Below are 26140 nucleotides of genomic sequence, written 5' to 3' on the forward strand. Positions count from 1 at the left end.
CTTATAATAGTTTTCCTAAATACATTTTATTTATTTATTTGTTTGTTTGTTTTTTACATGGTGTCTCGCTTCATCGCCCAGGCTCCAGTGCAGTGGCACGATCTCGGCCTACTGCAACTTCTGCCTTGTGGGTTCAAGCAATTCTCCTGTCTCACCCTCCTGAGTAGCTGGGACTACAGGTGCCCGCCACCACACCTGGCTCATTTTTGTATTTTTAGTAGAGACGGTGTTTCACCTTGTTGGTCAGGCTGGTCTCAAACTCTTGACCTCAGGTGATCCACCCGCTTTGGCTTCCCAAATTGATGGTATTACAGGTGTGAGCCACTGCTCCCGGCCCTAAATCTATTATTTAAAAATCCACCTGTACAATTAGTATTCACAGAAATCTCTCATATATGTTATTATTTTATTCTCATAACTCTCTATGCCAAGTATAGATACATTATTGATGTGGAAAATTAGATCACAGAGATAAAGTGACTTTCCCAAGGTCAGTGCAGAAAGGGAAAGGTGAAAATTTGAAATTGTACCTGAAGAGTAAGAGCAAAGGGGTTAAGGAGTTATTCATAGATCTTTGTGCCTCAGAGGTCTTTGCTGAGAGTTTTAATCCAAATGGTTTGGTAAATTTGGGGTGACAGGTATAACATGGCTTATGTGATGCTTAGAGTGTTTTGGAACCCATCAAGATCTTTGCAATGACATCACAGATAACAACCACATCATCTTGTAAAACATGGACATGTTGGGAAATAATGTTTTAGTTCAGTCATTGAACTGACCCAAACTGCTGTGTTCATATTTTTATAGACCTCATGATTGTTAAGGAATAAAGAAGCATGAGAAGTTTTGTTTTTGTTTTTAATTACAAAGGAGTTAGGATATTCCTAACATCCAAAGTGAATTAAAATAATTCACTTTGATGTGAGAAAGAGCTTCTTGTCTTAGGGGCACTGGTGAGGTGAATTCACAACTATGGGTTGTTTTAATTGAATTACATACTCAGAGCTTTAGTTTTGAGCTCTGAATCTACAATCTGTATTTTGCAAGTAATCAATGGTATTTATTGAGGTGATCTTGGTAAAGATAATGTGAATAGAGAAATCTGCTTATGTCTAGCATAAAATTGTTTATTAAGCAAAATAATAGAGCACTATAAATTAACTAGTAAAAAATTGAAATCTTTAACTTTCACACCTTCATTTGATATTTACTGAATATTTTGGGGACTAGCTTATATGTAATTTAGTTCAACTTTTGTTTAAAGTAGGAAACTGAACTTTGAAAATAAGTACTTTTAAAAATATTTTAGAATGCAAGATAGTTTTCATGGAAACTTTCATGGAATCATATTCTTTATATTTCAGAATCAAGGTATGTTCCTACTTGGTATTTAATCAAGGAAATACCTAAATGAAGAACCATTCCAAATGGCTGTTTATTAAGTGTGATGGTTTACTAATGCCAACAAAAGTGAAAAATATTATATTGAAGTATAAATTATAAATAGTAATCTTGTTTAACATATTTATAAATACATTTTTGTACATATTTGTATTTTGTACCTATTTATATTAAAAAAATTATCTTTTGTACAAATATTTTTAAGATCTGGCACTTTTTTAGCACCCCAGAAAAATATTTTTCAGGCTCTCAGCTGATGCTGAGAAAAAGAAGTCAGTCTCACATATTACCATAGATTAATATTGACTATCTTTGTCTTCATATAAATGGAAGCATACGGTATTTACTTTTTTCTGGCTTATTTCACTCAAAATTACATTTGTCAAATCTATTTATGTTATGGACCAGTGATTCATTCCTTTTTGTTTTGTGTAGCACCTTGTTGAATGAATATGGAGCTTTCCAATCCCTTCTATCCTGATGAACATCCAGGTGTTTCTGTTGAAACTGCTGGTCATAAATTACGTGTTTAAATGTAGTAGATAATGATAATTATTTTTCCAAAATGGTTGTATCAACTTAATAACTCATTCAAATATGTGAAGACCTCCTAACAATCTAAAAACATGGACCTCCAATTTCAAATAATAAATAAAAAGATTACTGAACAGGCAGTACATGCACATTTTTAAAAATAAAAGATTGAGTTAAATTTTGAAAAATGTAGGCCGGGCATGGTGGCTCACGCCTGTAATCCCAGCACTTTGGGAGGCCGAGACGAGCAGATCACGAGGTCACGAGATCAAGACCATCCTGACTAACATTGTGAAACCCCGTCTCTACTAAAAATACAAAAAATTAGCCAGGCGTGGTGGCGGGCACCTGTAGTCCCAGCTACTTAGGAGGCTGAGGCAGGAGAATGGCATGAACCCGGGAGGTAGAGCTTGCAGTGAGCCGAGATTGCGCCACTGCACTCCAGCCTGGGCAACAGAGCGAGACTCCGTCTCAAAAAAAAAAAAAATGTAAGTAAGAATCTCATTTGAGCTACATGTGTGAAAATATTTCTTTTACATTATTATATAACACAGATTTTGGATATGATGAGTGCTGAACTGAGGCTTTTCACTTGATATGCATTACAAATTAGAATTTTTCACTCACAAAACATGCTTATGACAATTTTATATGTGAACAGAATTGTAAAAATTGCCTTAAGAGTTATTGAATAAAATGTTTAAAGTACCTCATAGGATGAGGAAAAAATTGAAGAGTTAACAAGGATACAGAGCACAAAAGATAGAGAAGAATAAGAGTTCAAATAAAATCGAATGAAAAGGCACCATCTTGTGCAAGTCTAGTTAATTGTGCATGTGTGCTATTTTTCATGACTTGGAGCACGTTATTTTTGGCCAAGAGTTTCCATTCTATCTATGCATATGCCAAAAATTTCCTATTTTAGATCTTCTAGTCTCCAACTCTCAAGATAAAAAACAAAATTCATTAGAACCTCTGACTCTGATATTGAATGCCTGCATAAAAATCTCCTCCCATCACCTTGCAACAGATGACTTGCTCATACACCTTTTTGACTAACTACCACGCCCCATCAAGGGTTCTCTCCTTCGAGACTGCAGTAATTCTCTATGTATTTCATGTTATGTGCAAACTTTACTTTCAAAGAGTTGTTACCTATATTAAGGTATTTACATCATTCACTTAATATATTTTCTCTATCAGTAAAATTGGTTTAGATATCTTGGATTAGGATAGAACACATCACAATTTTTCTCACCTTTATGATCAGTTTTTTTTTTTTTTTAGTTGGACCGTTTTTCAGTTGGTGACAGTGTCAGAAATGAATTAAAGTTGTTAAGATAAGAATAGGTAAGGGTAAAGAGAAGGGCGTCCTTATGTATCAACTTTGCTCATTTAGTTTTTTCTAGTTCAACAAGACCCTCCTCTCCCTTCAAGAAGATGATTCCTAGGCATGTTTATTATTTCTATCAAAACAGCTGAGTTTTTTTTTTTTCATTCATATTGTTAAAATACCAATTGTGGAGCGAAAAATGCTTCAGCTGGGACTGTCCCTGACAGGCGGTGCGACGAGGTCAGGCCCGCGTCCGCCGAGCCCTAGGGCCGCTGCCGCCGACGGCCGTGGAGGACAAGCAGCCCGACAGCCTGGAGGGCTGGGCGCCGGTTCCGGAGGGCCTCTTCGCCGATCCCGAGAGGCACCGGCTGCGCTTCCTGGTGGCTTGGAACGGCGCGGAGGGCAAGTTCGCTGTGACTCGTCCCGACCGCACCACCGCGCAGCAACGGCAGCGGCGCGAGGGGGCCCGGCTGGAGCTCGAGCCCAAGCCTGAGGCCGCCGTGTCCCAGTCCAGCTGGGCCGGCTGGCTCTCGGCGCGCGCCAGCAGCTAGCGGCGCTGTGGCCGCGTCTGGAACGCTGCTTCCCGCAGCTGCCGCCGGAGCTGGACGTGGGCGGCGGCGGGGCCTGAGGTCCGGGGCTCGGGCTGTGGGCGCTGCTCTGGCTGGCGCGCGGGCCCCGGCGAGGCGGCGCTGCAGGAGATTTGTGGGCAGCTGGAGCGCTGCCTGGGCACGGCGGCCCACGGCTGCGGCGGCGCCACCGTGCGCGACGCGCGCTTCGCGGCTAAGGGCCGCGCGGCCGACTGCGAGAGCCGGCGCGAGTTTTGGGAGCGGGCCCTGCGCGCGTGATGGGTCGAGGCGGCGCGCGGCTGCGTCAGGTAAGCGAGGCTGGGCCTCCGCCGTTCGTTCGCACTTCGGTGGCCTGGGACCCTGTGAGAGGCTCCCCCGGCGCCGAGAGCCCTGGCTGACGGCTGATGGGGAGGAGCCGGCGGGCGGAGAAGGCCACGGGCTCCCCGGTGCCCTCACCTGCGCGGGACCGCTGCGGGAAACCGGGGGGAGCTCCGGCAGGGCCTGCAGAGAGGACAAGTGACATAAGAGCCTAGTGTACTTGCAGCTGGGAGCTGGGCTAGGCCCCCAACCTTTGCCCTGAAGATGCTGGCAGAGCAGGATGTTGTCACGGGAAATGCCAGAAATACTGCAAGCAAAACTGAAAACAAGGCATCCACAGACTACATGTAAACAATTCCAAGTCTGTGTATGAGGGGACATCGCAAGTGGGATAAAATGGTTTAAAGGAAGAAATGGCTTTTAGGAGTTAGGGTGTTTTGTTTTAGGTAATACAGACTTGGTCAAATTGAAAGCCGGTAGAAAGTGAACTTTATTCATCAGTTTAGAATAACCGCATTAGTGCCCTTTTAAGCTTGAAAGAGATAGTTTGAGAGAGTAATTATTTGAGTGGTAAACCTACTGAACCTAAGGGGACGGGGAAGTACATGTTCATAGAAGGGTTTAGGAGAAAATATGCCTTCTAAATCCACACCCACAGTTTACTAAGGAGAGCCAGGCTGGAGTCTCGGCTCACTTCTCTTATTAACCTGAATGATATTTTTCTGTGCATTCTTTTGAGGAAGGGGAGGTGAAAAGAATTCAGCCTAAGCTAAATATAGAATAAGCTTTCTAAATTAAAATGGTTTTATACAAGGAGCTTGTTAGTGGGGTCATTTTCGTACTCTGAGCTTTATGTGTAAATGTCTACACACCCACTTAACATGTGTTGATTTCATTTTAGAATATGAGGAAACCACAGGGGAGTTTCAGACCAGTCAGCTTTTGATCTTCAACTTCATCATTTTCACCTTAAGATACGAGGAACCCACAGGGGAGTTTCAAAAATGGTATCATTTTGTATCAGACTTGTTTTTTAAACCCTTGTTTTCTCAGAGAGATAGGTGGTTTCTCCTTAAAATTGAATATTTATATGATGTATTTTACTGTAGTTACTCTCAGAAAAGTTAGTTTTCCCAAATTTAAGTTCACTCTGGGGTACTATAGCATGAATGTAGTTCATTCTGTTGAGCTAGCTGTTCACATTAGTGTAGTTCACATATTTATCTGGAACTCAAAAATGAGGGTTGAGAGGGGAAGCTAAAATTCAAGACATGTCCAAATATATAATTTTAATATTTACTTTATATTTAGAATAGAAAAGTAGTTGAATCTAGAATTAGACCAATTGCTAGCATTGCTAGGATATATAAAACGAAGCTGAATGTTTTGACTCTGGAATTTTTCTGAATAGTCTAAGAAATAAGGCTGAAATGTATCACTTGCCTTAAGTTTACTCTTGCATGTGTGTTTTAATTTTGTTCAGTGAGGCTTTCACTTAAAAAAAAACCCATAATATTATTACCTGTATAAAAAATACAGCTGAAAAGTAGATCACTTTATTCTTAAGCAGAAGAATGGAAATAGAAGAATTTAAGAATGTATTGGTTGAAAAACATCTATATTATTTGATTTTATTTCTCTTCTTGTGGGAGTAAAATAACTTTCAACCAAATCAGTCCACCTAGATTATACACTGTTTAGTTTGTTTTCTGCCCTGCAGCACAAGCAATAACCAGCAGAGACTGGAACCACAGCTGAGGCTCTGTAAATGAGTTGACTGCTAAGGACTTCATGGGACTATTAACCCGGAGCAGAGAATCAACATGCTAAAGTACTTGGAGACAGCTCTGTAATGTTTTATGAGGTTTTTTTTTTTTTTTTTGAGATGGAGTCTTGCACTGTCGCACAGACACCCACCACCACGCCCGGCTAATTTTTTGTATTGTTACTATACACAGGGTTTCACAGTGTTAGCTAGGATGGTCTCGATCTCCTGACCTCGTGATCCGCCTGCCGTGGCTTCCCAAAGTGCTGGGGTTACTGGCTTGAGCCACCACGCCTGGCCCTTATGAGCTTTTAAAAAGGAATACAGCCTCACAAAACCTTTACGGTCAGAAAAGTCAAATGAAAAAATATCCACAACCTCAAACCTTCTTTTGGTTCCTTTTCACTGCATACTTAGTGCATAGTGTACTGTGCCTCTCCATTTAATTATAAAAGTCTCCTTTTTTTTTTTTTTTTTGAAACGGAGTTTCCTTCTTGTTGCCCAGGCTGGAGTGCAATGGCACTTCTCGGCTCACCACGACCTCCGCCTCCCGGGTTCAAGCGATTCTCCTGCCTCAGCCTCCCCAGTAGGTGGGAATACAGGCATGCACCACCACGCCCAACTAATTTTGTATTTTTAGTACAGACAGGGTTTCTCCATGTTGGTCAGGCTGGTCTGGAAGTCCTGACCTCAAGTGATCCACCCGCCTCGGCCTCCCAAAGTGCTGGAATTACAGGCATGAGCCACGGTGCCTGGCCAAAAGTCTCCATATTATTATACAATCTTCAGAAGCACAGTGCTGAATGACTACAGTAATAATATTCTGCCATGGATATATCATAATTTACTTAACAATTCTTGTTTTATTGGATATTTTTGATGGAGGAGGATGACATTTTCATATTTAATCAATATTTTAAATTGATGTATTGAAAGTTGAGAACATGAAGGTTTCTTTTGTTTAGTTTTGTTCATTGGATATGTATTACACTGTCCTGACTTGAGCTTTATTCACATTTGCTTTCTAGGTTATTCAGGGACACGGAAAAGCCAACACCATGGTAGCATTAATGAAAGTTTACCAAGAGGAAGATGAAGCGTACCAGGAATTAGGTACTGTGGCAACCATGTTCTTCCAGTACTTATTGCAGCCATTTAGGGCTATGCGAGAAGTTGCAATTTTATGTAAGCTTGATATTTTGGTTTTTTTTTTTAATTTTTATTTTATCACATTTACTATTTGTCATATATTATTTCTTTATTTACACTTAATGTTCAATCTCTGTACTTCGTTTGGGTTTACTCTTATGTTTATTTACTTATTTGTTGATAGAGATGAGGTTTTGCCATGTTGCTCAAGCTGGTTTCTAACTGCTGAGCTCAAGCAGTCGGCCCACCTCGGCCTCCCAAAGCATAGCATTACAGGCATAAGCCACTATGCCTAGTTCACCCTTATGTTTAAATATTGAATTATATTTAAGTTGATAGAAAATGAAGACATTTACGTTGGTCATCTTAATAGCTTAAGATTCCTACAGATTTTAAAGAGTTAAATGTTTTTTCTGGCGATGAATTTTTTTTTTTTTTTTTTTGAGATAGGGTCTCTCTTTGTCAGCCAGGCTGGAGTGCAGTGGCACGATCTTGGCTCACTGCAACCTCCTCCAGGTTCAAGTGACTCTTCTGCCTCAGGCTCCTGAGTACCTGGGATTACAGGTGTGCACCACCATGCCCAGCTAACTTTTTTTGTATTTTTAGTAGAGACGGGGTTTCACCATGTTGGCCAGGCTGGTCTCGAACTCCTGACCTCAAGGCAGCCACCCGTCTCAGCCTCCCAAAGTGCTGGGATTATAAGCGTGAGCCACTGCGCCCAGCCTGCTGAATTGTTTTTGATGTGATGTTTATTTGCTTCAGTTTGTTTTCCTCTAAGGACTCATGCAGATTTCTTAAAATAGGATGAAAATTTAAATAGCAGGACCCTAGATTGTAATTCAGTAACTTAAATTTTAGTAAATGCTGTTATTGCTCTTGCTTCATTGAGCCATCAAACAACCTTGTGACATCATTCAGAAAAGGCATTCTTATTCCAGGGTTACAAATGAATCTACAGTCCAGAGTTGTTAAATAGCTTGCCTTGGGTCTCAAGAACGGGAAGCAGAAGACACATAAGAGATCTCTTGATTTCTGCCCCCTGCACTGGGCCATCTTTCCACATATAATATGAGTCCTGCCAGATGATTGTACTATAAAAATAGTATCACATTTAGATGAAACTGATGCCACTCTAACCTGTGGATAAAGTTGTTTTGTTCATTATTTTGAAAGTCTATTATTTGGAGGCCAGGCGCGGTGGCTCACGCTTGTAATCCCAGCACTTTGGGAGGCCGAGGCGGGCGGATCATGAGGTCAGGAGGTCGAGACCACAGTGAAACCCCATCTCTACTAAAAATACAAAAAAATTAGCCGGGCGTGGTGGCGGGCACCTGTAGTCCCAGCTACTCGGAGAGGCTAAGGCAGGAGAATAGCATGAACCCGGGAGGTGGAGCTTGCAGTGAGCCGAGATTGCGCTACTGCACTCCAGCCTGGGCGACAGAGCGAGACTCCGTCTCAAAAAAAAAAAAAAAAAAGAAAAGAAAGTCTATTATTTGGAGAGTCTACTTCTTGCATATATTTTGCTTTCTTCTTTTCTTCTTTTTTTTTTTTTTTTTTTTTTTGAGATGGAGTTTTGCTCTTGTTGCCCAGGCTGGAGTGCAATGGCATGATCTTGGCTCACTGCAACCTCCGCCTCCTGGATTCAAGCGATTCTCCTGCCTCAGCCTCCCGAGTAGCTGGGATTACAGGCATGTGCCACCATGCCTGGCCTGGCTAATTTTGTATTTTTTCAGTAGAGACGGGGTTTCTTCATGTTGGTCAGGCTGGTCTCGAAATCCTGACCTCAGGTGATCTGTTCACAGATTTTATATATATATATATATATATATATATATGATGTACAATTAAGTGATATTTAGTATATTGAAAGTTGCACAATGATCATTACTATGTAATTTCAGGACATTTTCACCCCTAAAAGAAACCCTGTACCCTTTAGTCACTCTCAACCCTGGGCAACCACCGATCTACTTTCTGTCTCTGTGGATTTCCCTACTCTGGACATAGCAACAGCGTTATTCAATCTGTGGTCTTTCACTCAGCACAATGTTTGCAAGGCTAATCCAAGTTGTAGCAAATATCAGGATTTCATTTCTTTTTATTGCTCAGTAATATTCATTGTATGGATATATTGCATTTTATTCATCAATTGATGGACATTTGGGTTGTTTCCACTTTTTGGCTATCATGAATAATTCTTTTTTTTTTTTTTTTTTTTTTTTTGAGACGGAGTCTTGCTGTGTCACCCAGGCTGGAGTGCAGTGGCGTGATCTCGGCTCACTGCAAGCTCCGCCTCCCGGGTTCAGGCCATTCTCCTGCCTCAGCCTCCCGAGGAGCTGGGACTACAGGCGCCCGCCAACACGCCCGGCTAATTTTTTGTATTTTTAGTAGAGACAGGGTTTCACCGTATTAGCCAGGATGGTCTCGATCTCCTGACCTCGTGATCCGCCCGCCTCGGCCTCCCAAAGTGCTGGGATTACAGGCTTGAGCCACCGCGCCCGGCCTATCATGAATAATTCTGCTATGAATGTTTGTATGTTAAGTTTCTGTGTAGACATATGTTTTCATTGCTCTTGTGTACGTACTGAGAAGTAGGATTGCCGGGTCCTATGATTACTCAATGTTTAACCTTTTGAAAGACTGCCAGATGGTTTTCCAAAGTGGGTGCATCATTTTATATTCCCAAAAGCAGTAAATGAGGGTTCCAATTTGTCCACATGATCACCAACACTTGCAGTTGTGTGTCTCTTTGATTACAGCCATCCTAGTGGGTGTGAAGTGGTATCTCATTATGGTTTTGATTTGTAATTCCTTGTCGGCTAACTTGTACATATTTCTTATGCTTTGTAGAAGAAAAATTGCATATTGGATGACATATCAGTACATGTCTTAGTTCAGGCTGTTATAACAAAGTACTGTAGATTAGTGGCTTATAAACAACAAAACTTTTTTTCTCACAGTTCTGGAGGCTGGGTAGTCTAAGATCAAGGTGCTGGCAGATCCAGTGTCTTGTGAGGGCCAGTTTCTTAAGTTGTAGATGACTGTCTTGCTGTGTCTTCATGTGGCGAAGAGCAGAGAGAGAGATCCTGTGTCTCCTCTTCTTTTTATAAGGACATTAATCCCATTCTTGAGGGCTCCACCCTCATGACCTAATTACTTCCCAAAGGCCCCATCTTCAAATACCATCATGCTGGGGATTTAGGCTTCAACATATGCATTTTGGGGGGACCCAAACATTCAATCCAATACCAGTACATGTCGTAAACATGAATATACAGATACTATCTTTTAGGTGATTATATTACATATCCCTAAAAGAAACAATAACAACAGCTAACACTTAAGTGCTGTGTTCCAGGCCCTATGCTGAGTGCTTGACAACACAGATCACTCATTTAAACAATTGTGTATTATTATTAATAGAGAGAAGCATAAGTTGACAACATTCCTCTCTAGAAAAAGTTATTCTAGGCATGTGAAGTGAAGGTCGGTTTTTTTTTTCCCCTTTGTGTCCCAGAGTGTCTTTTTGTCTTCCAGGTGGTGCTCAGCTTAGACCCTTATTCATACACAGTAAAGGACTGCTGAATGAATGGAAATTTAATTGACTGAGTAGTAGTGTAGTTAAATTAATCCATGTGACCAATTTCCTTTCAATTTCCTAATGGTTCTACATAACTATTAGCTCTTACAAAGACAATTTTCCCTTCTGTCTGTAGAAGTCCTTGGATGAGGATGATCTAGGTCCTAGAAGGGTAGTTGCCCTGGAGAAAGAAGCTGAAGAATGCACCAGACGGGCTGAAGAAGCTGTCATCTCTATTCAAGATATCACAGTGAATTATTTTCAGGAGACAGTAAAAGCATTAGCAGGTGATAATCTAAAAAATGCTATACGCAGATACGTGTAATTGATTGTCATTTTATTCAAATACCATTTGAGTCCCTGTTACGCACTAGGCACTGTGTTTTCTAGGTGGCGAGAATTCAGTGTCAAGCATTAAGAGACTTTGTACAGTCTGGTGAAGGGAGAGAAATCTTAATTATCTATTCACTGAAGCACATGGAAAATGGCAGTGACAATAAATGGCACAAAGAAGAGAGACATGGGGCTCTGAGGGTCTGTGAGAGAGAAATTGGGCTTGATCAGGGTGGTCACTGAAGCCCTCTGAGAAGTGGCGCTTGCCCCAGTATCTGAAGGGTAAATGGAAGTTGAGAGAATAGAAAAAGTGAGGAGTGTCCTGGGCAGAAGGAATAGCACTGGCAAAGGTCCCCTGGCTTGAGGGAAGTTGGCAAATAGGAGCTTACAGAAAACCTGCGGGGCTGGATCGCAGAGAGTGCAGGACAATGTGGTATGAGGGAAAATGCTGGCAAGACAGGCAGGGGTCGGACCATGCAGGGGCTTGTGGGCTGGGTGAAGGACTTTTTTTTAGTCTTAAATAATTGTTGATAAAAACACCAAATAGGAAACAACTTAATGTCTGTCAGTTTGTTAAGTTATGGTACATACATAAAACAGAAAACTACATAGCTATTAAGCATGATTCTTGATTTTTTTTAATGAGTGGCAAGAGTTTCTGATACATTGTGCAGAATCAACAAGATACAAAGCAGAATGATGATCCTGGTTTTTTGGTCAAACTACCCATATGAGCAAGTCTGTCTAGCTAGACATAGAAACAATATGGAAGCAAGTGTGCCAAAATATAAGAAGCAGTTGTCTCAACTAGGTGAGATCATGACTTACTATTGTCTTTTTAAAAATTGAATACCTAAAATTTTATATTAATGACCATGTATTTTTATAATAATAAAAAAGGTAATAAAACAAAATTTCTTTTAAAAAAGATATTCTGCAGGTAGTATGGAGGCAATAAAAAAAGGATTAGCTCATTATCAGTGTTTCCCTTTTTAATGAGGTGTAATTATGTTTTATTTTTATAATCCAACAGGAATGCAGAAAGAATGGAACAGGATGTGAAGAGATTTGGCCAGGCTGCCTGGGCCACAGCAATTACCAAGTTGGAAAAACTTAAGCTAATGCTCAAGAGACTCTGCAACTCATGAGAGCAAAAGAGTTGTGTTTCAATCACAAAAGAGCCGGAATTCAGGGAAAGGTAAGACAAAAATAAACGTAATTTTGTTTTAAAAATACACTTTTATTTTTTATTTTATTTATTTATTTATTTATTTTGAGACGGAGTCTCGCCCTTTTGCCCAGGCTAGACTGCAGTGGCACGATCTTGGCTCACTGCAAGCTCCACCTCCCGGGTTCTCACCATTCTCCTGCCACAGCCTCCCGAGTAGCTGGGACTACAGGTGCCCGCCACCACGCCCGGCTAGTTTTTTGTATTTTTAGTAGAGACAGGGTTTCACCGTTTTAGCCAGGATGGTCTTGATCTCCTGATCTCGTGATCTGCCCACCCGCCTCGGCCTCCCAAAGTGCTGGGATTACAGGCGTGAGCCACCGCGCCGAGCCCCACTTTTATTTTTTTAAAATTTTGTATAAATAAAGGATACAAGTGCAGTTTTGTTCCAGGGATATATTGTGTAGTGGTGAAGTTTGGGCTTTTAGTGTAATCATCACCTGTATAATGTAATTGTACCCATTAAATATTTCTCATCCCCCCTCCCACCCTCTTACTCTTCTGAGTCTCCAGTGTCTGTTATTCCACACTGTCTGTGTATACACACTACTTAGCTCCCACTTATAAGTGAGACCATGTGGTAAAGCACACCTTTATTTTTAGATAGCACTTTTCTTTCCAGGCATCGTTAAAGAGCTTCTTTTCTTCACTTATTCCAACACCATCTTCTATGGAAGGTTAGACATAAAGTTTTCCTTTGGTTAAGATGTTTCAAAATACCATATTGTAGGATTCACTTTATAGTAACACTGAGCCCAGTATTGAAGTGGGTACTGTACTTGAAAATCAATCCAGCAATGTTTTCAGTACAGCTTTAAAATAATCAAAGAGAACTTCACCGAAGGATCATAGACACTTAAGTTTTTTCCTATAATCTTATGACTTTAAAACAGAAAACACTGTAAACACCTGTCTTAGTTGGCTAAGGCTGCTATGACAAGATTAAATATCACAGATTGGGTGGCTTAAACAACGGACATGTATTTCTCACAGTTCTGGAGGCTGGGAAGTCCAAGATCAAGGTGCCTGCAGATTGACTGTCCGGTGAGGATCCTCTTCCTGACTGGTAGACAGCTGCCTTCTTAACTGAGTGCTCATATATAGCCTTTCTTCTGTGTGTATGTTTAGAGAGAAAGAAAGTGATCCCTGTCTTTCTCTTCTAATAAGGGCACTAATCCCATGATGGGGGTGCCATCCTTTTGACATAATCTGAACCTAATTACTTCCAAAGGACTCACCTCCAAATAACATCACATTGGGAGTTAGAGTGTCAACATATGAATTTTGGGGGGACACCAATATGCAATACATAATAAATAATACCTCATTGCCATTTATGTTTCTCAAAACCTGAATGATTTTCTCTGTTTCAAGGATGAGATAAAGTATTAGCATCACTAGATGGAATGAAAAAGTGTTTCTTTCTTATTTGCTTTTTTATATTTAGTACTGAACAAGGAATAGAAAATAGCTAGAATGCTTCTAAAGTTTGTTTTTAATAAACTATTTATTTTAACTTATTTTTCTTTTTTCTATGAAAATAAGATGGAAGAACTTCCAGAACAAGAAAAGTATATAAATGTTGTAGATGAATTAGAAATACAATTTTATGAAATTCAGTTAGAACAATATGAAGTTAAATTTGAGATATTAAAAAATGAAGAAATACTGCTTACAACACAGTTGGACTCTCTTAAAAGACTTATAAAAGGTAAAGTTTATATTTAAGTATATAGATTACAATGTTAATAAATTTAAGGAAATACAGACCATATTATCAATTACTTTTTATAAACTGTAACATCTGAAAATTTCCTAAAGTTTTCCTTCAGTGGTTTATTATTCAAATAATATATTCATTGTTAGCACATAGCAAAACAAAGAAAGAAAAATGATTATTACCCCAATCCCATCATCTAGAGATACTTAATGGTTGGCTGGGCACAGTGGCTCATGCCTATAATCCCAGCACTTTGGGAGGCTGAGGCGGGCAGATCACTTGAGGTCAGGAGTTCCAGACCAGTCTGGCCAACATGGTGAAACCCCGTCTCTACTATAAGTACAAAAATACTAAACCCAGTCTCTACTAAAAATACAAAGTCCAGTGTGGTGGCATGTGCCTGTAATCCCAGCTACTTGGGAGGCTGAGGCAGGAGAATGGCTTGAACCTGGGAGGTGGAGGTTTCAGTGAGCCATGATCGTGCCACTGCACGCCAGCCTGGAAGACAGAGCGAGACTCTGTCTAAAAAAGAAAAAAAAAAGAAAGAGATACTTAGTGGTAACAATTTGCTTTATAACTTTGTAGATTTTAAAATGTGCTGATATATAAAAATACAAATTTTTAACCAAAACTACATAACCAGTTCAGTAACATCTTTTTAAAAATTTTTTAATTTTTATGGGCTCACAATAGATATATATATGTAAGGGTTACATGAGATATTTTGACACCAGCATACAATGCATAATAGTCTCTTTTTCATTTAATACATAATTGTCTTACTATTTCAGAAATAATAAAAGTATCAAAATTTTAATGGCTGCATAGTATTCCATTATATGGATATACCGTGATTTCCAAATTTCTGCTGTTTTGAACAGCAGTGTAGTGAACTTTCCTTTACACATGTCTGAGTATAGGACAGATTATCTCCTTGGAATAAATAAGGATGGAATTATTGGGTCGAGGGCAATGTATATTTTACATTTTGCTACATAACAATACAACAATCATCTGAGATACATTTTTCCTCACCTCCGTATTATTTTCTGATTTCTAAATTTCATACGACATAGTAGCCCTCTAGATAGGTTGTACATTTAAAATGATGCTCCCAGACTGGGTGTGGTGGCTCACGCCTGTAATCTCAGCAATTTGGGCAGCTGAGGGGGACAGATCACTTGAGGTCAGGAGTTCAAGACCAGCTTGGCCAACATGGTGAAACCCTGTCTCTACTAAAAATACAAAAATTAGACAGGCGTAGTGGTGGGCGCCTGTAATCCCAGCTACCTGGGAGGCTGAGGCAGGAGAATCGCTTGAACCTGGAAGGTTGAGATTGCAGTGAGCTGTGATGGCGCCACTGCACTCCAGCCTGGGCGACAGAGTAAGACTCTGTCTCAAAAAAAAAAAAAAGAAAAAGAAAAAAGACGCTCCCATCAGCAGAATATGAGTGTGTATGTTTCCCAGACTCATGCCATTCTTTTGCATTTTTGCTTACTTGACAGAGGAAATGGCAATCTTCCAATTTTCATTTATTTAATTGTGAGTGAATATTGAATAAAGTTTTGTATGTTTACAAGCCATTTGTACTTATTTTATGAAATGCCTATTCATAGTCTGTCTATTTTTCTTTGGAATATTTCCTTTCAACATTAAGAATAATATCCTCTATTGTCTGTCATATGCTGTAAATAATCTCTCCTTGTCATTTGCGTTTTCTTGCCTTTCAGAAATATTTAATTTTTATGAAGTCGCATTTATCAATTTTTTCCTCTGTGGCTTCTACTTTTAGTGTTATGCCTGGCGATATTCTCCTATCCCAAAATTATGTCAATATATACTTATGTTTTCTTTCAGTATGTTTATGATGTTGCTTCTTAAAACACTTAATTCTTTAGCCCAGGTGGAATTTGTTTTGATTGTGGTAGGAATTGAACCTTTCCCTCAAATTGTTAAGCAGTCCCAATGACTGATTTTAGAAATGTTTTCCCTAAATATTTAACATTTCTCCAGTTAAACATTAGATTGACTTTGGTCTGTTTCTGTATTGTTCTCCTCCATTGGTTGGTGAGTGGCTTCTGCTGCTGGCTCCATTCTGTTCCCATGACTGTCTTGGAGGCACATTTTAGGGTCTGGTAAGGCAAGTATCCCTTCATTATGTCACAAGTTTTCTGACTATTTTCACTCCTTTATTCTTCCAGATGAAATTTAGAATCAAGTTCAAAACAAAAACTCGTTGGAATTTTGATTGTGATTTTGCTTAAAATTAGAGATTACTTTGGGAAGAATAGTGGTCTTTGCGATTTTGAGTCTTCCTGCGCAAGAACATGGTATGTCTCTCTCCATTTATTTAAATCTTTTTTTCTAAAGTTCCTCCAAGTTTAATAAATTTCTTCACATAGATCCTGAACTTTTAGTTTAATCCTGAGTATTCAGAATTTTTTTCAGTAGTTTCAGGTTATAAGCATTTTACATATTTAGGAAAAAAATTACATTAAAAAAAGAAGTTAATCTGGAAGGATGCATGCCAAATTGTTCATAATGTTTTTCCTCCGAGAATGACTCAGAAGGTTCGGGGAAGGAGCAATATAATTTCACTGTTTATTTGATGTACTTCGGGAGGGTTTGAATTTGTTACAGTAAGCATGACTTTTAAAAAATCAATATGTAATCAAGATTAAGTATCACTAAGGCATCTTAATAATATATTGCTGGTATATAAGTTGGCTTTCTGGAGGGCAATGTGGCAATGGGTATCAAGATCCTTAAATACTTATCTGCTAAGGAAGTGATAAAAAGTATACACAAAGATTTATACAGAGATGTTCATCACAGTGAAATGAATCATAATGGAACATTGGAACAGCCTAACAACATGGATTGCTTAAATTAGAGAATACTATGCTGCCATTAAAATTTATCTTTTTAAATATTTTTTTATTTTTGGAGATGGAGTCTTGCTCTGTTGCCCAGGCTGTAGTGCACTGGCACGATCTCAGCTCACTGCAACTTCTGCCTCCCAGGTTCATGCTGTTCTCCTGCCTCAGCCTCCTGAGTAGCTGGGATTACAGGCACACGCCACTGTGTCCAACTAGTTTTTGTATTTTTAGTAGAGATGGGGTTTTGCCATGTTGGCCAGGCTGGTCTTGAACTCCTGACCTCAGGTGTCCTCCTGCTTTGGCCTCCCAAAGTGCTGGGATTACAGGCGTGAGCCACCGCACCTGGCCTAAAAATTTATTTCCGTCCCATGGAAAATGTTCTTTTAGAATTCCATTGATATGTGTAGCTATGTAAGTAGTATGTGTATGTGTGTGTGCGCATGTATATATACGTATGTCTATATAGGTATATATACATGCATATACTACTTACATGTATATACAGACATGCTACTTACATACATGTGTATAGTCGTGTATATATACACATGTGTATATGTATATTACATTTATACACATACATTTTTTATATGTTAATAGTGATTCTCAGTGGTGGGATTACAATAGTGATTCTCAGTGGTGGGATCTTTATTTTCCTTACATTTAAAAAAATTCAGTGCATCTTTACAAATAAAAAAATATGTTTTAAACAATCATTAATACATTTTTATAAAAACAGGATGAAGTTGTCTATTACGATCCATGTGAAAGTCCAGAGGAACTTAGTCATTGACTGTGGTGGGGCTGCAGGACGATAAGAATTCCGAAGTGAAAGAACTCAGAAGGCAGTGCCAGCAGCTGGAGTCTAAACGGGGCAGGATCTGTGCCAAAAGAGCCTCTCTCTGGAGTAGAAAGGTAGGTACGCTCAGAGCGGCTTTCTTTTCTTTTCTCTTCCAGAGATTTATTCTTGTATGAAGGATAAAGAGGTATTGAAATAAGGTTTTTACCAACACACTGATTAATTTTTTGTGTGCTTATGTACTTATCCATGGCTATAGTTAAAATGATTTTAAATATTTTTCTTAAAAATATTATTTTTTTCTTTTGGGTTTTAAGCATTTACCAAATCTCAAGGTTTTAATTTATTCATTCAAGAGCTATTTGTTGAATGCCCACTGCATACACAGGGACTTTATTTTTTTGAGACAGAGTCTTGCTCTGTCACCCAGGCTGGAGTGCAGAGGCGTGATCTTGGCTCACTACAACTTCCGCCTCCTAGGTTCAAGCGATTCTCTTGCCTTAGCCTGCCAAGTAGCTGGGTTTACAGGCAAGTGCCACCACGCCCAGCTAATTTTTATATATTTTGTAGAGACAGGGTTTCGCCATGTTGGCTAGGCTGGTCTTGAACTCCTGACCTCAAATGATCCGCTCACCTTGGCCTCCCAAAGTCCTGGGATTACAGGTGTGAGCCACCGCCCCTGGACCACAGGTACTTTAAAAACCAAAATAGGTAGAAACTCTATTTCTAATAACCAACTGTAACAATTCTAAATATATTTTACTGTAAATTATTGAGTACACAAAACAATTACAGATAACAATATTCAGCTCGCCTCAGACCTTATATTTGGTGATTTTTTCTTAATTTTTAAAAATCGATGAATACATAAAAAGATAACACTAAGAAATTTAATTTTTTCCAACAGAAAAGGGAGCTTCTATATATCATTTTTATACAGACTTTTATATGTATTTATTCATATTTACTTTTCTCCCCTTTTTTTTTTTGAGATGGAGTCTTGCTCTGTCTCCCAGGCTGGAGTGCAGTGGTGCGATTTCAGCTCACTGCAACCTCCACCTCCCAGTTTCAAGCGAGTCTGCTGCCTCAGCCTCCTGTGTAGCTGAGAATACAGGTGCCTGCCACCACGGCTGGCTAATTTTTGTATTTTTAGTAGAGACGGGGTTTCACCATGTTGGTCAGACTGGTCTTGAATTCCTGACCTCAGGCAATCCACCTGCCTCAGCCTCCCAAAGTGCTGGGATTACAGGCGTGAGCCACTGTGCCCAACCTACTATACTTTTCTTATTACAATTAAGAAAACATGAAAATTGTGACTTTTTTAGCTTACAAAAATGTTAAATACTCTTCCGTGTAAATACAAATACTTAAAAAAACTTGGCTAGGTGCTGTGGCTTATGCCTGTAATCCCAGCACTTTGGGAGGTTGAGGTGGGAGAATCACTTAAGGCCAGAAGTTCGAGACCAGGAACAACACAGTGAGACCTCATCTCTATGGTGCGCACCTATAGTCCCAGCTACTCAAGAGGCTGAGGCAGGAGAATCGCTTGAGGCCAGGAGGTTGAGCTATGATTGTACCACTGCACTCCAGCTGGGGTGATAGAACAAGACCCTGTCTCTAATAAAAAATAAAAATAAAAAATTTTGTTAGAAGAGTGTATTCTTTGCATGTTCGTGTTTAAGAATTCTACTTCTGGATTTAGGAACTGTTACTCAGAGGATTTGAAGATATACGGGCATTTGCCCTTTGCTCCACATTTCAGAAAACCCATGAGCCCCAGGAGGAGTCTCCTTTGGCGCTCCCATGGTGCTGTGGATGAACAGATGCCTCCACCTCCTTGGCAGTGTTATATGTTTATATATATAAAATGCTCCTGTGCCTTCTCTTATCCAGACTTGGAGCATTAACCTTTGCTCTCAAGATATAATCACTCCCCCTACCCCATTTAGAGGAGCTCTTTCCACTGATTCTGGAAATGTGGGAATTTGGAAGGCATTTGGTTAATAGAATGGTAGTTGAGGTGAGCTCTCAACTTGGGTTCAGATCACAGCCTGGCCACTTAGGTAGCCAGGTGACCTTAGGCAAATTACTTAAATCTCTTTTGGGCTCACAGTTTTCTCCTCTGTTAAAAGAGGATGATAGACCGGGCACGGCACCTGTAATCCCAGCTACTCGGGAGGCTGAGGCAGGAGAATCACTTGAACCCAGGAGGCGGAGGTTGCAGTGGGCCGAGATCACGCCATTGCACTCCAGCCTGGGCAACAAGAGCAAAACTCAGTCTGAAAAAAAAAAAAAAGATAGTGGTAATAATACAAATTTCATGTGAAGATAAAGTAGCATAAGGCATGAAAAGTACTTGGCACTGAAGCTAAAACCTACTCAATAAATGTTAGTATTATCTGTGAGTATTACTGTATTATTTTTTACATAGATTAAGGATTTTATGTACATACAGCATATTATATATTGGTATAGTGAGTGGTTAAGCACAGGTGAAACAGTTACAATTTTTCAGGTGTTTGTAGGTTGCTCTGTGTTTGTAGGTATGCTTGGAAATGTAATTAGTATTTATAATGTTATGGGGAAATGTGTTAAAAAAAATCACATTAAAACATTGTTGGGACACATCCCATTTAAGAATGGGGGCTGCCTGTATGTCCTCTCATGGTTGGCGGATTGTTTTCATCTCTTAAAGCACTCTGCTGGGAACAAATTATTTCCATAAGCAGCCAGGCAACTCTCATCATAGACTGTGGAGGAGACAGTACCATTGGGCCACGCCAGAACTAATATTAATGAACGCCTTACACTGTGCCCAAATGCAGTGCTTTTTTCTTTTAACCTTTTATGCTATACCAGGGTAATATTAAAAACCATGTAGGTGATTTGTATTATTCCACCAGGATCAGAGCAAAGAAAATCATCGGCTCAGATTGCAACAGGCTGAAGAAAGCATAAGATACTCTCGTCAGCATCACAGTATTCAGATGGTGAGTGTCCTCCGAAGGAAAATGTTCTATGTTTGTGTAGCGTGACATGCGGGCCTAGATTTGTGGAAACTGGAGTTGCGCCGCCCTGGACCTGCAGCTGTCAGCCATTTCGCCTCCAGGCCTGCAGTCTGGGCGCGGCCTTGGGGTGGTAATGTTGGGGTACAGCCTCTTTGTCAAGACATTTTTATTGTATGCCAAGACATTTTTTGTAATGTTGAGCAATTTACAAATATACGTTTGTTTAAATATAGAAAAGAGACAAGATAAAAAGAGAGGAGCAAAAGAAAAAAGAATGAATCAACCAAGAACGTCAAACACTCCAACGATTTGAGAGCATTTAAAGATGTAAGTTCTATAAACAGTCACCTCATCTACACTTCTGGGGAATAAATGAAGACCGCTCTAAAGGGGAAAGTGTAAAGTATTAAGAACAGGTCACTCAGAACGTGAAACATTTAAAAAAATAACATTATTTCTGGTATATCAATAAAAAGCAACAATAAAAATAGAATATCAGTGATTCAAAACCCATGATACAAAAGAACTGCTGTTTTTGACATCACAACACGCTTGGGTTCCTGCTCTGCACTCCTCACTGAGTAGTCCTAACTGGCACTGGTGGTTTAGATTGGAACGGAAAACTGAAAACTGTTCAACTCCCTTGACTTTAGCTGGCATTTCCTCTCACTTGTAATAAACAATTCTTTAAAATGTTATCCAGGCAGCATTGTGATATAAGTGTAGTGAAAGTGCCCAGTTAAAAGTAAAATGTGTTTTTTATTTTTTTGGATATCTACAACTTTCTTTTTTCTTTTTTTTTAAAGTATATACTTATGAGGATAATGTTATTTTTTATGCCCTCTGTTCCAGGCCTACATTTGTACTTCCTCCCCAAAATGATCCTGAGTCTATAATTTTTTATCTATTTCTTGACTTTATTATTAGAGATAAATTCCTTTAATTAAAAAAAGCTGCTATGAAGATTCAAAAAATAATTTTTTGCTTTTATTATTTTTAATTGACACATAATAATTATACATATTTATGAGGTATAGTGTGATATTTTGATACAGGTATATAATGTATAATGATCAAATCAGGATAATTAGCATATCCATCACCTCAAACATTTATCTAAAGGTAAATAGGTTTTTTAAAATAATGTAAATAGGGAGTCCGGCACGGTGGCTCATGCCTATAATCCCAGCACTCTGGGGGGCTGAGGCGGGCAGATTGCTTAGGGCCATGAGTTTGAGACCAGACTGGGCAACATGGTGAAACCCCGTCTCCACTAAAAATACAAAAATTAGCCAGGCATGGTGGTGCATGCCTGTAGTCCCAGCTACATGGGAGGCTAAGGCACAAGAATCACTTGAGCCTAGGAGGCAGAGGTTGCAGTGAGCTGAGCTTGCGCCACTGCACTCCAGCCTGAACAACAGGGTGAGACTCCTCTGTCTTAAAAAAAAAAAAGTAAATAGAGGCTTATTTAAGAATATCATTGAATTTATGACTATAAAACATAGGCCTGCTTTCATTCCCCAGCCCCTTCACAAAGACCCAAGTTTATTGGGTAGCCCCAAAAAAGGAAACAACCCACTTTATCCCAGAAAAGATTCTGGAATAGGTATCAGATGCCTTCCATAAACCAGGCACCATGCTAGGCACTTCACATTCACTCTTAGTTCTTGAAACAGCCTTGTGAGGTAGTTTCATTACCACTTTACAAATGAGTAACCAAGGTTCAGAATGGTTGGTTACACCACTTAGTTCGAGGTTAAACAGGAATTGAAGCCAGGTCTTACTCTGGAGCCAGACAGGGCTTCTCAGCCTGGGCAACACATCCACATTCCCTGGAGAGCTTCTTCTAAGTACTAAGGCCCAGCCCCACCCACAGAAATTCTGATGTGACTGCCCTGGATCGGGGCCTGGGTGTGAACTGCAGTGGGAAGCATGAATTGAAGGAGCTGCATGAATACCAGATGAACGCAGAGCCAGTGAGGTGGAGAGGAACTGGCGGGTCGCCGTCACAAAGAGAGTTTCGATGAACAGAATGGAGTCTGTGGAGGAAGGGATCCAAGGGCGGCCAGCCCGTCTCCTCAGCCCTCATTCAGATCAAGGAATTGTTTGGCAGTACAGAAGATTACTTTTTCATGTGTGAGTGATATGAAAATGGGAGGGGTAGGCAGATTTAAGATGACAGAATCAGGCCTCCTAAGCTCCCAGTGAAACTGGAACAATTAGTTAAACGCTAACAAGTTCACCCAAAATTGGGATAAATTACTGGTTTTCTAGTCCAAAAAAGCCCATATGGAGGTATGCATTTGCATGGGATGATAGGAAGGTCTGTGTGGCTTAAATTTTGGGTAAAAGAATTTGAGAATTCAGTTTCCTTCAGCTTAATGACCCATATGACGAAAGCCCATGGGCTTTTGGGATGTATGGACAGCGGCATCCTACAGTGTAGAATAAGGGAGTTCTGTGTTTACCAAGACGTGCCACCCTTGAAGGGAACATAGCCAATTTGAGCACATTTAGAAGGGAGGAAGTAGAAGAGGGAGAGAACTAGAAATAAAATCATGTGATACAATGATATCTGTTGAGATCAAGGTCGTTTTTTGAATATCTGAAGGGCTGCACGAGGTGAAGGATTTAATTTATCGTGGGTGGAGAGACTGCCTGTTTAATATAAGGCAGACCTTGGCCAGGCGCTGTGGCTCACGCCTGTAATCCCAACACTTTGGGAAGCTGAGGCAGGCAGATTGCTTGAACCCAGGAGTTTGAGACCAGCCTGGGCAACAAAGCGAGACCCTGTCTCTACAAAAACAAAAAGGCGAAACTTAACGATCCAGAATCACAGTGACTTGCTGCAGCCAGGATGCCACAGAGGGCATCCTTGAGTGGTTCAGGGAACCCCAACGTCAGGGATGACCTGATCAGTTGGATGGAGATCAGTTGGATGACCACTGGAGTTTAGCCCTCTGACCCAGTTTTTGGGATTCTAATTCTGCTGGCATGTTCTCTGACAGAAGGCTGCAGGACGGCAGCTGCATGGCTGTGTCTGCATCAGGGAGGTTTGGGGGCTTGTTGCCATGTCATTGCTGTTTGTCCTGAAAGGAGCAGAATGTGAGGGAAATGGAAATACTCCTGGAGTTTATCATGGATTGCATGGTGTGTGTGTGTGTGTGTGTGTGTGTGTGTTTAGGTTTACATTAATAGGATCATATTGATTGCATCCTTTGCCAGTGTCTTTGACTTAGGTTTCTGAGATACATTCATGTTAATATGTATAGAGCTAGTTCATTCTAATGAGTTCATAGTATTACATTTTATGTTTTATTGGCTAATCAGTGCCTTCTTTAGGAACCTCCTCTCAAGATTAGCTCTTTATAGGGCTAGGTTTTTCTTTATCAAATGAATACCTGAAAGACCAGAACTTTTTCAATTTACTTTTTTTAAATTATGAAATCAACTCTAAGCCTAAAAGTTATAGAAAAGAAATATACACAGGCTCTGTAATAGCTGCCACTTGGATGTCCATTGTGCTGGCATTTTTCATAGAGCTTTTCTCATTTTTAATTGTAATACATATTATTTTATATCTGATTTTCATTGAACTGTATCTCATTTTTTCAGATGTTTCAGACTGGCTGAAATCATATCCATTGATAAGAATCATAGTGAAAAGTATTTAAAAATGACCTTATATCTCACCCAAATAGAACATCCGGGGAAGGATCAAATAGGAAATATTCATGTAACACAAAAGCAGAGGAGAGATAGGTCTAAGGATGGAATTAATTTAGTAGCAGTAGTTTTGAAAACCATATGCCAAATAGGAGCCAGCTGACCCCTCTAAGTGGAAGTCCAGCATGCATGTGATGAGGGTTATTTGAATGTGTGAGATGTTAATATGATACTTATTTTCACGGCTGGAGGCTTGCTTTCTTGAACAGGAATACTTGCCTAGGTAATTCTCATTTTCTTTCTTCCTTTAGTTAAGTAACATGAAAACTGATCTTGGAGTCTGAGGCAATGAATGGAATGAATCACTCTGTAGTATCAGAATTTGTATTCATGGGACTCACCGACTCATGGGAGATTCAGCTTCTACTTTTTGTTTTCTCTTTGTTCTACTTTGCAAGCATGATGGGAAACCTTGTCATTGTAGTCACTGTAACCATGGATGCTCATCTGCACTCCCCCATGTATTTCCTCCTGGCTAACCTCTCAATCATTGATATGGCATTTTGGTCAATTATAGCCCCTAAGATGATTCGTGCTATTTTCAAGAAGCACAAGGCCATCTCCTTTTGGGGATGTATTACTCAGATCTTCTTTAGCCATGCTGTCGGGGGCACTGAGATGGTGCTGCTCATAGCCATGGCCTTTGACAGATACATGGCCATATGTAAACCTCTCCACTACCTGACCATCATGAGCCCAAGAATGTGTCTATACTTTTTAGCCAATTCCTTGATCATTGGCCTTATCCACTCATTGGTCCAATTAGTTTTTGTGGTAGATTTATCTTTTTGTGGTCCTAATATCTTTGACAGTTTTTACTGTGACCTCCCTCGGCTCCACAGACTTGCCTGTACCAACACCCAAGAACTGGAGTTCATGGTCACTGTCAATAGTGGACTCATTTCTGTGGGCTCCTTCATCTTGCTGGTAATTTCCTACATCTTCATTCTGTTCACTGTTTGGAAACATTCTTCTGGTGGTGTAGCCAAGGCCCTCTCTACCCTGTGAGCTCATGTCACTGTGGTCATCTTGTTCTTTGGGCCACTGATGTTTTTCTACACATGGCCTTCTCCCACATCACACCTGGATAAATATCTTGCTATTTTTTATGCATTTATTACTCCTTTTCTGAATCCAGTTATCTACACATTCAGGAACAAAGACATGAAAGTGGCAGTGAGGAGACTGTGTAGTCGTCTTGCGCATTTTACAAAGATTTTGTAAATGAGTTGGCTGTGAAGATGTGTAACTATGGATTATTCCTCATGCTGGTTGCATAAAAGAAACTGCAATTTCAGAGAAATACTGAAGACTCAGGCCATATTATATGCCTGAAAATTTATTAAATTATGGTAACAATTTCACCATTTAATTAGAAGTGATGTTATCCTTCAGCACAGTGTGCATCAAAGTGCTAAATATTAAATCTTAATGTCTTTTGTAACCTACCACTTTGAAAGACCTTGTTCTAGGTGAGTGCCATGTAATTGAACAAATTACAATACTGTGTCTTTTTTTTCTCTATTGGACAGATTATTCTATCGATAGACAAACTACACATTCAATTAATCTGTTTACTACCTAACTCTGTTCCTTTTATATTTATTTACTTATTTGAGGTGGAGTCTGGCTCTGTCACCCAGGCTAGAGTGCAATGGCATGATTTCAGCTCACCGCAACCTCTGCCTCTCCGGTTCAAGGGTCCAGGCAATTCTCCTGCCTCAGCTCCTGAGGGCTGGGATTGCAGGTGCCCATCACAACCTCTGGCTGATTTTTGTATTTTTAGTAGAGATGGAGTTTC

General features: G+C 39.9%; 2 pseudogenes; both read left to right on the forward strand.

Moving 5' to 3' along the window:
- Positions 1 to 1053: 1053 nt before the first annotated feature.
- LOC134736552 (WASP homolog-associated protein with actin, membranes and microtubules-like) lies at positions 1054 to 21581 on the forward strand (annotated as a pseudogene).
- On the forward strand, positions 20852 to 25563 carry LOC129481770 (olfactory receptor 4F15-like; annotated as a pseudogene).
- Positions 25564 to 26140: the final 577 nt, after the last annotated feature.

This window comes from Symphalangus syndactylus, chromosome 5 (assembly GCF_028878055.3).
Source record: "Symphalangus syndactylus isolate Jambi chromosome 5, NHGRI_mSymSyn1-v2.1_pri, whole genome shotgun sequence".
In the NCBI taxonomy this organism is placed as follows: Eukaryota; Metazoa; Chordata; class Mammalia; order Primates; family Hylobatidae; genus Symphalangus; species Symphalangus syndactylus.